This window comes from Bemisia tabaci, chromosome 2 (genome assembly GCF_918797505.1).
Source record: "Bemisia tabaci chromosome 2, PGI_BMITA_v3".
NCBI lineage: Eukaryota > Metazoa > Arthropoda > Insecta > Hemiptera > Aleyrodidae > Bemisia > Bemisia tabaci.
In genome coordinates, this window is record NC_092794.1 from 72,435,988 (window position 1) to 72,450,139 (window position 14,152).

At 37.0% G+C, this 14,152-nt stretch overlaps 1 protein-coding gene across 7 annotated transcripts in view; it reads right to left on the reverse strand.

The window, feature by feature from the left end:
* The window catches only part of LOC109032035 (GTPase-activating Rap/Ran-GAP domain-like protein 3), a 480,199-nt gene that overhangs the window by 159,626 nt on the left and 306,421 nt on the right, over positions 1 to 14,152 (reverse strand). The gene's annotated exons all lie outside the window — the stretch shown is intronic.

Sequence of the window (14,152 nt, forward strand, 5' to 3'; positions counted from 1 at the left end):
TTTTTTTCAAAAATTGAAATTAACGACGTATAAGGGAGAACGATTGATAATTGAGTCGTTTTTGACGTTTTAGAAAGTCGAGCAGTAAGTAGACCTACAGCAATAATTGTAGCATAAAGCCATTTAAACTAGGTAAAATTTAAATCTGTAGACTTCAAGGATTGTACTTCCGCAAAGTTTTCAGACTTATATGGACGCCAAAATGAGAATTAATCAAAGAAGGAGCGGGTCCTTCAATTCTTCAAGCACATTTGAATTTGAAAATAACTTGTAGAACCGCGCGATGGATGGTGAGCGCCGACTCCAGAGGTTAAATTTCAGGTTATGCTACTGTTATTATGGCTTTAAATATTTAATTAATACGAAGAAGATAGATTAATTGAAATAATAAGATGAAGATAGATTAATTGATGCGTGTTTCCATTTTATCGTAGCCGAAGATAACTGGATCCATTTCTATATAATCCTTTTATGATTCCCGCACCCTTGATAAATTTAGTTGCCACAGTAAGTACTCGGATCAACCTGCCATTTCTTCCCAGCGGCCCTGATCTAGTGATCTTTTCAAGTAATTGTTCATGAATGATTGATGATATCCCACTATAGTGAGTCCGAGATACTATTTCTCGTTAATAAGATTCAGCAACTTTTCACCAGAAAATCATCCTTTCCCTCAATACGATGATGTGTGTCTGGGATCTCAATCGGTGGGAATGAATCTGCGTTTCCACTTTCTACTAAAATTTTGCTAGCAGCCAGGCAGCCTACCTCCTCCGGAGTTGATGTGTGTTTTCTCAGTGTATCATGTTATATCGGTGCATAAAGCCTCAATGTTTTCATAGACTTGTAATGCTCTATATTGGAAACGCGGTTTACGCATTCACCCATCAGTCGTGCGTATGTGTCTTCTTAAAGAAGCTACGCAGCACTCTGTTAATGAAATCAACTCAATGTCACAACATCCAAGATACTTGACTTCAAACATTACTGTTAATTTGATTATCAGCAAGTCTCCTTGATTCTGTGTCAGAAGTTGATTGAATCGTCTAATTTGCCTGTATTTGGATAAAATTCTTCAAATCAAGGTCTTTCATATTGACCTCTGCAGAAGGTATGTATCTATATGCTACTATTTCATTGGTTTGATAAAATTGAAATGCTATAACTAATGCAGGATATCCTTGATGATAACCTCTCTATACATCGGCTAAAATTTGCAGTACCTGGAGACGTAAACTTGCCGTCACTGCTTACCACAAATAGGAGATAATACAGAGCAGCTGTTCGATATAATACATCAGTGCCGCCTGACCTCTAGATTATCTGAGTCCTCGCCTGACAAATTTACCCACTATGAGAGTGCGACAGAAAATTAGCTGGTTCATTTAGCACGGAAAATGGATACAGGAATTAATTCTCTGGCACACCCTGAAAGTGAGTTAAAACTCATTAGATGTGGACTTTGGGTAGCCAGAACTGGCAGAATAATGAAAGCTATCGATTGAGACTGAGGCGACTAAAAATATTAGTTATATAATATTTTGGGCTGCAACAGTATATCAACAGAGCATCTGTTTTGACAGAAAGTGGGCATTGAATGCCCGAGTTGAGAAATCTCTCATAAATACCTGCTTACTTTACCTGCCACTGTATTGATGTGAGAGTTACCTTAATCGGATGGTTGCAGAATCTCCCTGGCAATTCCCAGCATAGATATGATGGTGCTCCACATAATTAACTTACCGGCAGAAACATTCGCTCGATAGAATCGTATGAGAGGGATCACATAGCATAGGATATAAAATTAAGCCTTGAATTTAGGTGATGTTTATACTTTAACCTCTGGTTCTCGGTCTACGGTACGAAAGGGACGGACTAATACAGAAGAACCATACATGACAAGTGGCTCCTAAGTTGTCATTTATTTGAGTCCTTAGCTGAAAAGTTCATGCCTGAAGGTGTGACAGAAAATGGACTGTTTTTTCCATCCTTGAAAGTAAAACAAAGAATCAAAATTGTACTCTCCGTTTTACCCTTATAGTGCGTTGAAACTCAATTGCAGCCGACTCTGCATGACCAGAATTGGCAGATACAGACTCATAAAAATGAAATGTTATTGAAAGGAAAACCAAAAATTAAAGTGGTATTCTCTGTTGTACCCTGATAACGCACTGAAACTCAATCGCTGTTGACTCTGTATGACCAGCATTGGCAGATAAAGGCTCCTGAAAATGAAATGTTATCAAACTGTTTCATTACCGTTCAGAAGATTCATGCTATTGAGATCGAAATTTCAGTTGTGGTAACTGTAATTTTTGCTTGCGGAAGCATCAACTCTTACTGTTTATCTTTTCCAATGACGAGTTAACTGGTCACATTTCTCAAGATACAGAATGCCATAGCTTTAGAGACATCTCTCATAAAACTAAAAATATTGATAAATACTTACTTTGCTTACTGTCTTTATGAGACGGTATCACGCGTTTGCAATGTTATTTCTGATGATGAAATTGGAGCTCGGAGAAATTGCGATTCGAATGGTCAAAGGACCTGGCAGGCATAACTAGGTATAAGCAGCGTAAATGATACAGGTCCTGCACTGAGCTGCAGAATTTAGCTTGCATTCTATCATTAGTTCCAAGAATCCAAAAAAAAAAATGTTGGATAATGTAAGACATAAAAGGTATCCCTTAACACAGGTGATGCCTCTAATGTAAATCCTGGTTTTGTGCCTACTGTACACAGGAGATGGAACATTACATAGAAGTCCTATATTAAGAGCAGCTCTGAAGTTGTTGATTATCAGGGTTCTTGCCTGACCCATTCACCCACTTTGAAGGTGTGACAGTAAATAGACTGGTTAATTTTATAATTGAAAATAAACCCATTATTAGTTAAACTGGCACTCTCCCTTTCACCCTGTTGCACGTTTAAAGTCAATGTGTCTTTGTGGACTCTAGTTGACCAGAATGGCCAAATGGAGAATCATAATGATGAAAGCTATAAAAGGATTTCATTGCAGCAGGCCGATTATTGAAAGTTTGAAGCAGTCTGATAAGAGATCGAAATGCGATATATTGCACGGTTAAGATAGGGCTGTCTTGCCTTGTCGTACTGACATAGTTTCAATAATCAGCATGCAGTTGAGAAAATTTATGTCATCACAACTAAAGTTTATTGTATACCATCTCCTTATGAACGGAAAGATTTAACGCAAGTACCAAGATGATTTCGTATGATGTCTGGATAGGAATGCACATAGTAAACAAGTAAGTAGCAACTTTTCGTTTCAGGCACATTGTGCCCAAGCATTGTGCCCTCAGTAATCAGAGAATCATAAAAGAAAACTCACTCACAACGAAAAAGGTACCTAGAGAGAGAAGGAATCATGGAAAATCAAGAATGGTCACATTTGGAAGTATTATTCCTCGGGGCAGCATAAAATTGAAAATGTTTCGTGCGTACAATGAGAAAACCATTCAAGAAGTTATATTGTTATTAATTTCAGAAATAATATGACATAGAAAAAGAGACAGGAGCCAGGAGAAATTGAAATTGCAATGCTATTTTGCTCAAACCCGATTCAAAATTTCCAAACGAAACTATAACATAATTATCATAACCTCTCTAAGCACTATCTATGGCTTAGACTGCGCATTAGGAAATTTCGGCGAGACTAGAGTCCCTTCAGGCGGGACGATAGGCAACTCAGCAACACCCAGCAAGTCCGAGACCGAGACAATGGAAATGCCTGTCATGCCAGTGCCGTTGCCTGATACGGGTACTTTTCGTTCGTATATCCGGATGTATCCACTAAGCGGAAGGCGCGTCTTTACCCTGATTTACCCCGCTAGCTGTCTTACCTACCGCGCGACTTAGATTGCGTTATAAGTCAATGCGCTTTACTGTAGTTTCTATCGTTCGTAGCCAATGAGAATTAGGCATTACGTCAAGTGACCCAACTTTGTCACGATTTCAATACTGACCTGCGGTTTTTTTTCTGTGACGTACAGGGTGTGCCAAAAATATGGATCCTTCCTTACTGATGTCTCGAGAACGATTACAGATTATTGACATGCGGTTTGAACGAAATTCCTTAAAAAAAGGTGGGCCGCTTTCGAGGGGGGGGGGGGGGGGGTCGTTTCCTCTCTGCCTCGCGCCCGCGGGAACAACTTTTAAATTTAAAATGGGAACTCTCTTTGCCTGATACTTCGTAGAAGTCATACCAAAAATACGTGATATCCTTCCAAAAAAACAAAAATATGATTTTTGTACAAAATTTCGGCCCAATCCAAAAAATGTCACTAATTACCAAAAACAAAAAAAAAACCAGGCACCCAAAAAATATGATGGCAGTACCGTTTGGATTCATCATATAAAAGGAAATGATATCAAAACGGCCCAATTTTCTCTTTCATGCCCATGCAATATACCAAACACCCCAACTTTTTTCACAAAAAAAAAATAAATAAATAAATAAATACCTATAAGGCATGATGACCTGAACACGTTTATTGGATCCATCGCTTTAAAGGAGTATGATATCAAATCGGTCCAACTTCTCTGAAATATGCCCATCTCGGATCAATAATTTTTTTGAGACCTTCCGACTCATCGCTGAGGAGACACTGATCATTACTTGACCCTTAGTATATGTCCTTGTTTAGATGTCAAAGAGTTCCTTATGAGAACTGTAATGAATTTTTTTTTCTTTGAAGAGATAAAATCAAAAAATCGTCATAAAATTGAAAAAAAAATTCGAAGAAAAAAAAAGGAATGGGCCGGCCGGCACGTACAAAAAAAAGGGGGAAATGTAGATACATTGGTATGCCCCAACATTTTGGCATGGGTGACCGACCCGGTCTTGCCAACATCCATGAAGTTGCTAAGAAAGAAGCATTGTAAGTAGGAGGCACATAATATTCGCAATAATACGCCAAGGTTCAGTAGTTTGTAAGGCCTTCTATCAGAAACAAACAAAGAATATGGCATTGCTTGAAAGTTGTTAAGTTGTTCACCCATGTGTGAATATCTTTCAGTCTATCTTTCAATGACGATTTCAAGAAGGACTGATCCTCCTTTTGACGATGATACTTGTTAATGTATATGTGAAAGAGAGACGATAATCACCCTATATTATCTACCACTTGTATGTACGGCCGGCCGGCCCATTCCTTTTTTTTTCTTCGAATTTTTTTTTCAATTTTATGACGATTTTTTGATTTTATCTCTTCAAAGAAAAAAAAATTCATTACAGTTCTCATAAGGAACTCTTTGACATCTAAACAAGGACATATACTAAGGGTCAAGTAATGATCAGTGTCTCCTCAGCGATGAGTCGGAAGGTCTCAAAAAAATTATTGATCCGAGATGGGCATATTTCAGAGAAGTTGGACCGATTTGATATCATACTCCTTTAAAGCGATGGATCCAATAAACGTGTTCAGGTCATCATGCCTTATAGGTATTTATTTATTTATTTATTTTTTTTTTGTGAAAAAAGTTGGGGTGTTTGGTATATTGCATGGGCATGAAAGAGAAAATTGGGCCGTTTTGATATCATTTCCTTTTATATGATGAATCCAAACGGTACTGCCATCATATTTTTTGGGTGCCTGGTTTTTTTTTTGTTTTTGGTAATTAGTGACATTTTTTGGATTGGGCCGAAATTTTGTACAAAAATCATATTTTTGTTTTTTTGGAAGTTAATGTTTCCGCGGGCTTCTGACTGTCCACACATAGTTCTGTTCAGCATATCGATACATAAGTATTTACATTTTACATACGTAGAATCTAATTTTCACGTCGGGGAGTTGACATATTTTGATTTTTTCGATTTTATACGGAAAATTGATGGTTTTTCGGGATTGAAATTATTATTGTTTCATGAAAAATAAATGCACCCAAAATGACTATAGCATATTGATTCTTACACATTTGCACTCACAAAATTGGTTGGTAAATTCAACGAGTGGGTGCATCGACCTGGTATATCAAGTTTCTGCAATTTTTTACGGCAAATCAGTAGATTTTCGGGATGTAGATTGCTTACTTTCAATTCATGAATGAATAAAGCAACGACATGGTTGAACTTCTTTGCATGGAAAGACGTTTTAAAATAACAAAATCAAGACGTATTTAATGCAATTGCATTTATATCGAGTCAATTTCTTTTCAATAATATAACGGGATTTTTACTACCGGTGATTTGGGTATTTTAGCCCAAAATACCTTTAAATCGACTTTATCTTCTAGGAGTTCGACAGAATTTTTCCTTTCTTCGCTTAAATTATTCCGTAGCACTTTTCTTCAAGAATCTGATAAGATTTTGCTTGAGGCAGATCAAAAAACTTAAATTCGATCGAATAGCTTTCTACTTTCACAATACACGGTCTCGTCAAGGTGCGTCTTTGACCTCGCAGTGTTGGATCGTGAATTCTCTTTTTATGCTGTTTGCCTATTTTGAAATCTCTGTAAATGAAAACTAAAGGGGTTGATATGTGCGAGTTAATGACGCGCCTTATCAACACATTGTGTTGGAGTTCACTGCTTGTTTTTTTTTTTGGGGGGGGGGGGGGGGGGTTGCGATGAAAATCATTCAACCACGGAAAAAATTAAATTGATGATTTAACAATTGAATTGCTAAAAAAAAAGTGACGGCAATGTTTCAATGTAGATTTTACACAAAAAAATGTTACTTTAACCACTTTTGTAAGCTAATATAACCACGAAGTTGGTTAAAGTAGCATTTATTTGTTGTAAAATCTTTATTGAAACATTGCCGTCACTTTTTTTAGCGATTCAATTGTTAAATCAGCAATTTAATTTTTTCAGTGTTCAATTATCGAGTTCAAGGTTAATTTTTGTCATTAATATCCACGTAATATTTAAACTTTCCTTGCGTTTTCCTCAAATCACAAAGATAGACATTCGTCTCTTTCATCTGTGACCTTTCAAATATCCTTGCATTAATAAAATTTATACGATGATGCTACACGGCATTTAAGAAAGTCTTTACAAAGTATTAATGTATTGTAAAGTATTTACATAATTAACAATCGATAATACATCCTTGACATCACAAGTTATCATCCATAAAAAAGAATATTTATCAATACATAGGCTTCCATGTTTTATCAAGTGCAGGTGTATAATTATGAAAGCATATCGATGGCTAAAGTTCAAAACCACATATCTCTGTTTGCACATATCTCTGCATATCTCTGTTTGTTATCATAAACTACAAAAACCCTCAAAAACATTTTCGGGCAAAAAATCCGGTCGAGGAAATTGACGTGTTACATCTTATTAACCAAAAAAATTCTCTTTCACCCCTCCAAGAAGGTTGATAAAACTAAGTAAGTAACTATGAGATGGCAAAAAGCTCTCTTAAATTTTCAGGGTCCATCAAGGCCACATATGTCCACAAACTTACTCTATATGGTTTAAAAAAAAAGAAACAAAAAATAATCCCTTAACAATAAGAAAATTTAAAAAAAAAAAACAAAAACAAAAACCGATTATGTGGTTCACAGATATGTACATAAATCCTTCGAATGAACTTGAAATCACAAAATCGGTCGAGAAAATTTAAATGAATTTTCTCCTTCAATTATGAGTTCCGCAACAAGCACGACTCGCTTGAAGCTTTCCATACACGAGCCGCAAGAAACTAATTTCTTCTTTCTTACCTACTGATTGTGAGGAGAGCGGGAGCATTTACTTTTTCCTTCATTTATACAGGATGCAACAAGCATGACTCTTCCGTTTGCAGAAACCCTTTCATTAAGGAGATCGCGAGAGCCTTTACCGCGTTTATTTCCAAAAGGGATTACTCCAGAATTTCATGCATTTTAATAATTTAAACGATTCATCTGTTCTTCTCTTCTCTCCTTCTGTCCATTGACAGAGATACACAATTTTTCCGACTCACTGACGCGACCGGCTCGATGCTCTCAGTGAAACGATGCCTTTTTATCCCTGACGCCAGCTTCAGTTTTACCAGTGGACCCATTTTACCACATAGGTACATTTCAGACTCTTTCGATTAACTTCGCTGCATCTAAATCATGGTTGCTTTTACTGTAAGCTTACCATATGATTTGGATGGTGAGAAGGCTAAAAGTTTTCGTTTACTTTTCCTTTTTTTCATTTTCACGAAACGGGTCCCATTTGACAAGAGGAGTTACTTAAAGAAATTGAATTAAGTTTCGATATAAGAAAACTCACACCCATGCTGTGATGTAAGTGTTATTCTGATTTTTTTTTTTTTTTTTTTTATATCTTAGAGGTAATCCACACTTGTTTACGCATCGAGCCGGTCGCGTCAGTGAGTCGGAAAAATTGTGTATCTCTGTCAATGGACAGAAGGAGAGAAGAGAAGAACAGATGAATCGTTTAAATTATTAAAATGCATGAAATTCTGGAGTAATCCCTTTTGGAAATAAACGCGGTAAAGGCTCTCGCGATCTCCTTAATGAAAGGGTTTCTGCAAACGGAAGAGTCATGCTTGTTGCATCCTGTATAAATGAAGGAAAAAGTAAATGCTCCCGCTCTCCTCACAATCAGTAGGTAAGAAAGAAGAAATTAGTTTCTTGCGGCTCGTGTATGGAAAGCTTCAAGCGAGTCGTGCTTGTTGCGGAACTCATAATTGAAGGAGAAAATTCATTTAAATTTTCTCGACCGATTTTGTGATTTCAAGTTCATTCGAAGGATTTATGTACATATCTGTGAACCACATAATCGGTTTTTGTTTTTTTTTTTTTTTTTTAAATTTTCTTATTGTTAAGGGATTATTTTTTGTTTCTTTTTTTTTTAAACCATATAGAGTAAGTTTTTGGACATATGTGGCCTTGATGGACCCTGAAAATTTAAGAGAGCTTTTTAGCTCATAGTTACTTACTTAGTTTTATCAACCTTCTTGGAGGGGTGAAAGGGAATTTTTTTGGTTAATAAGATGTAACACGTCAATTTCCTCGACCGGATTTTTTGCCCGAAAATGTTTTTGAGGGTTTTTGTAGTTTATATCAGCTCGTTTTTGAATGGAGAAAGGTGTGGCCATAAAATATTAAGTAGGTACTATTGGCTATTTGAAAATCCTGAATGAATGGAAAGTAAACAACAGCTGCTAAAGCACTAACACATTCAGCGGAAATTTTAATAGCACCCACTGACTTTGTGATCAGTCTGGAAATAGGTAGTTGAAAGTAGTGGGGCTACCTAAGGTAGTCAAATGTATCAGTATACCTATTGGAAAGGCTCACAGGAAAAGGGTGACAGGGGAGGGGGAGGGGTTAAATAGCTATCGAGTTGTCATTTACCTGCGTGAGAAAATTAATGGAAAAAGAGTATAACTTATTGTCATAGGCATTACACTGTAAGCTTATTCCAAGTGATAAAATAATTTTGCTCATTTGTTTCAACTACGCACATCATCCCTCTGAAGCGCACCTATGTTTGTATTAATGCTAGCAGCAAGTTTTTCGATACTGAATTTCATCACTCAGCAACCTATCAGATGATAATGGAAATTCATGAGAGCGTTGCCTTATAAATCATAGGTACTCTGTATGGAATGATGAATTATTCATGAAACAACCAGTGAATGAAGTAGTAGAGCACAAATTTTACCAAAATGAGTCTATTTGATGTGGCATGACTTTAAACCAGCTAGGTATTTTCATGACTTTTGGGATTATTATTCTTTAGAGCATCCGAACATCCAAACTTTGTTCCTACAGACTCTAGGTACACCATACTCTAAGGAGCATTGTAAAAGAAAAATTGTCGATGATTGCAATGAAATGAGAAATATTTTCATTTCCCCTGAATACTTAATTTCTCATTGAAAATTTGGCAACAGGCATACTTATCGCATAAGATGATCTTCCTAACTTGAGGGTGCCAGCAGCCTGATTGTTGAAAGTTTGTGTTTGAAAGGTAGACACAGATGACATTGGTTAAAAGGTGGAGCGTTATTGATCAAATATGTCTTATCGCTGTTTTATCGTGCCTTTGTCTGGTGGAATGGACAACATACTGTCAGAAATTTAAGAGATGCCTTTAGCTTGTCTAGGGTTCCACCCATCAGAGGCACGACAAAACAGCGACAAGACATAGCGCCGACCAATCACGTACCGCCTTTTGACCTATGTCATCTATGTCTACCCGAGAAACACACAATTTCGACAATCAGGCTGCAGGTTCTGACAATGAATACCTATTAAGAGAATTTCTCACTGACCTTATTAAGTATCGGCCATTGCAAAAAAATACCTGCGCATGCAATGAAATAGCTTGTCTTTCTCTTGGATTAATTTCGAATAATATCGCTTCACCATAAAATTTGTCAAATCATATACTTGCCCACCTAGGTAGTGCCTTAAGTTATTTTAAAAAATGCAATAGCCACGAAGAAAGTATTTGGTCGTAATACAGGCATTTTAAGGATAAAATATTGCAAAATTTACCTCTTAAATTCCTTGAGTTTTTAAGGTTCACTGACAGACATCAACCGAAACGGCAATCTCTTGATAAGAGCATTTAGTTAATATATGGAGGGTGATTGATATGCGAGCTTTCCATTTCTTCTCATAAATGATACCAATTGATCTAATCACATTCAGCCGTGGACGATTAGCGGTGCAGAAACTAGGTAGGTCAATACTGAACTCCGAACACCTGATATTTTACGTGCACTGTTTCACTGGAGTAATTACATGCTGGGAGCTGAGCTTAGAAAGCACTCGCTAGGTCAAAATGGAATAATACTTCAGTGACACATCTAGGAATAAGTATAAATAGCAATAAGTGGGTGCAAACATAACCTTATGACTTGATGTAAACAAACACTCAATACGTGAATGACACAGAGGCTCCCTCTAGCAAACTGGTCCTCATTTAAAACAGAGAACTGAGATGAAATATCCATTAACAGGGTGGAGATTATCCCCTCACATAAGCAGCAAGAAAGAGGGGCAGCGATTTAAACAAAGCTTTCCATTCCGATTTAGGTGGGTATATCCTCTCACTTACTGGGGCTGATGCAATCAGGCAAGGCTCATAGACAAAGTAAGGATCATGAAGACATACTTCTGGCTGGATAAAAAGATAATTGTTAATATAATTGTATTCAGCCTTGATTGACACGATCGCACTTATTCCAATGGAATTAGGTAGGAACTGGCACCTACGTATGTTACTACTGTAGTCCTCTTAACAGATAAGCAATTTATTCTGTTACGCTTTTGTACGGAGGAAGAATGGACGCACCCATTTCACACGGTAATCGATGCAAGAAAATGAAGCCTTCATTGTGTTTTCATCATCAACTTATGAAATTATGAGAATAATACGAGTACATACCTTTCATTAAAGACCTTGTTACTAAAGTTGGGCAAAATGATGTTTCTAACAACTCCTGACGCAAAATCAAAGAGACTCAGAAGAAACCAATTTGAGCAAATGCTCACAGTCAAAGACCTTTGATTATGTGACATTCAGTTGACCTATGATTGAACTGTTCCGAAAAGGGATGGAATTGTGCCTCACATACTCAGGTACGCAAGCCGCGCGTAACAAGAACGGTAGAAGAGATAGGAGGATTCCAAGATAAATCATGAAGGAAACATGTTCTTAATGTAAATAACATACACTTCAGAGAAGCATAATCACTCCAGAGCACATAGGTTGATGGCAAGATATAGAGCGAATAAATTTTGGTCGAAGTTCAGTGACAGTCGCATGTGAAGGCCGAGGCTCATATTCCAGTAATTTTTAGACTTTAGTAGTGAGAATACATTCTGTGATGTAAATGCTGCTTCCTTTGGAGAGTTTGGCACAATTTCGGTGTAATTTCTTTGACGTAATTTACCGGAATTACATCTATCGCTTCGGTCAGGTACTGACATAAACATGACGACATAACCTCACTTAAAATTTTGTCACATATCGTTCAATAAAATAAAGATATCACTTGAACATTTTAAGAGAAATTAAGGTATATCGGGCTCCAGTAGAACACGTGAGACGTAATAATAAGAGTACGTACATATAGTAGTTAGCATCTACAAAGAATTAAACTCTTATCCAAATTAGGTAAATCTATTCACAACTAGTTAAAGAGGTTGGTAACGACCGACCAGAAATCACTTGAGATTTTTAAGAAACCAATGAAGTAGTGTATCGGGATAAAAGTGGGCGTAATAATATAAGTGTGTAATATTAGTTAGGATCTAAAATGAATTGAACTTTTAAATTAAATCTGTTCATTATTCACAAATAAATACAGTAGATGGAGGTTGATAACGACGACAGGAATTTCGTTCCCGAAACTCGGACGAACCTGAACAGAATGAACCAATGGCGTTGAACCATTATATTACTGGTTTTTTTCTAAATTCAAAAATTATAGCTAAAATTTTGAAGGATGTAAGCGGATGCTGGATTATCCGTGAGATAAAGCGCTTTTTTATGTGGCAAAATGAAATCCTCACATCTTCACGGAGTGCCCTTTATATAGGCTCCATTACGATCTGCGGCCGGGTAAGCGAGAAATCTGTTGTTAAAGATGGTCATGACGGGCAGTTTAGTCGTATTTTCCGTAATTTCTCTTTTAGAACACCAGGAATGTTAAAAAACTGTAAAAACCCGTGGACACGGTAACATGGCGATTCTTTAGGTACCCACTTTTATGGGTCTAAGGTTTACCGTTATCGCGGAGTTTGAGTGACTTTCTCAGGACCGTGGATTCTTGAAATTCAAATTTCCCGGCAAAGTGAAAAGTAAAATTTTCGTCGTTTTGGGTCATTAAGTGCTTATAACTTTTTGAAAACTCAATGGATCTTAATGAAACCCTTATACGCCATCCGGCTAACTTAGCTGCGTCCATAGACACCAAGATCGTTGGAATCCGTGCCGCCGTTTGCTCTGAATTCCATTTTATATCGAATCAATTTTCAGATTAAGGGAGTTGCCTGTGACTAAGAGTGTCGGCCACCCGTTTGTTATCGGGACTTTAGTAGGACGTCATTTTCCTCGACCGGGGGTGGCTACCGCCACTCTTGATAATTTAATTTTTCCTTAGAAAACTGGTCAACGTAATTGTTTGAGAACTTCCTTGCTTTGAGAGAAAACTCTATTATAGCAGAATATTCTGTATAAGTTTCAAGCTATAAAGTTGGTTTTTTTTTCTCCGAGAAAATAAAACAGGGGCAGAAATTCTTGAAACATTGCAATTGCAATTAAATTATCTATATATTTTCAAATTCAATAAATATGTTGAATTATATTTCATACGTAAAAAAGTCACTTTTTCATACATTTTGTAATGCATTTACAAATACAGTACTTTCTCTCTGTAACGACTATCGTTATAGCGAAAATCTCCCTGTAACGAGAAAATCGATCGGTCCTTTGAACTTCCTATATTAAATATCGACTATCGTTATAACGAGAATCTCTCTATATCGAGGAAATCGGCCGGTCCCTTCAGTTCTCGTTACAGAGAGTACAGAAAGTACTGTAGTATTACCTCTACAATGAATCATTTTCCTCTAGTATTAAAAATCGTATGACAGGCTTTGGTACGAACGAAGATTGAGTTATCGAGCGAATTTTCGCGATCGAATATCATTCACCGTTGAATGATATTCGACGATTGTGCATTTTTTTTCAATGATATTCGACTTCTTCGTTGGTCTCCCAGAGACCGTTGAAATCCATCAATTTGAAATTTCGAATTCACCTCGGGACTTGAATTCGATTTTTGAATTGATGCAATCGATGTCAGAAACTTCATCTCTCACCAAAATTTTTGTTCTGTCATCTCTATCTGTTGTTGTGTTTTGTCAATTCAAGTCTGGTGTTTTCGCAATTTCTGTGTTTTAGTGTTTCGTGTTTTCTTATTTTCTTCTTAATTTCATTTAGGAAAAAAATCTGAGCTCTGATTGGCTCCTGACATCACCGATCATCGGCATCACTCAGCACTGATCAATTCGTTTGATGAATGACATTCGATCGCGAAAATTCGCTTCTTACCATTGAGATAGACAACGCTGCTTCCTGCACCGAATACCATGCCCGGCGTAATGTCTGCTTTGAAGAGTGGCGGTGCGCCCGCGCCCCCTGGCATGAGGGGGTTCAAGAGTGTAGA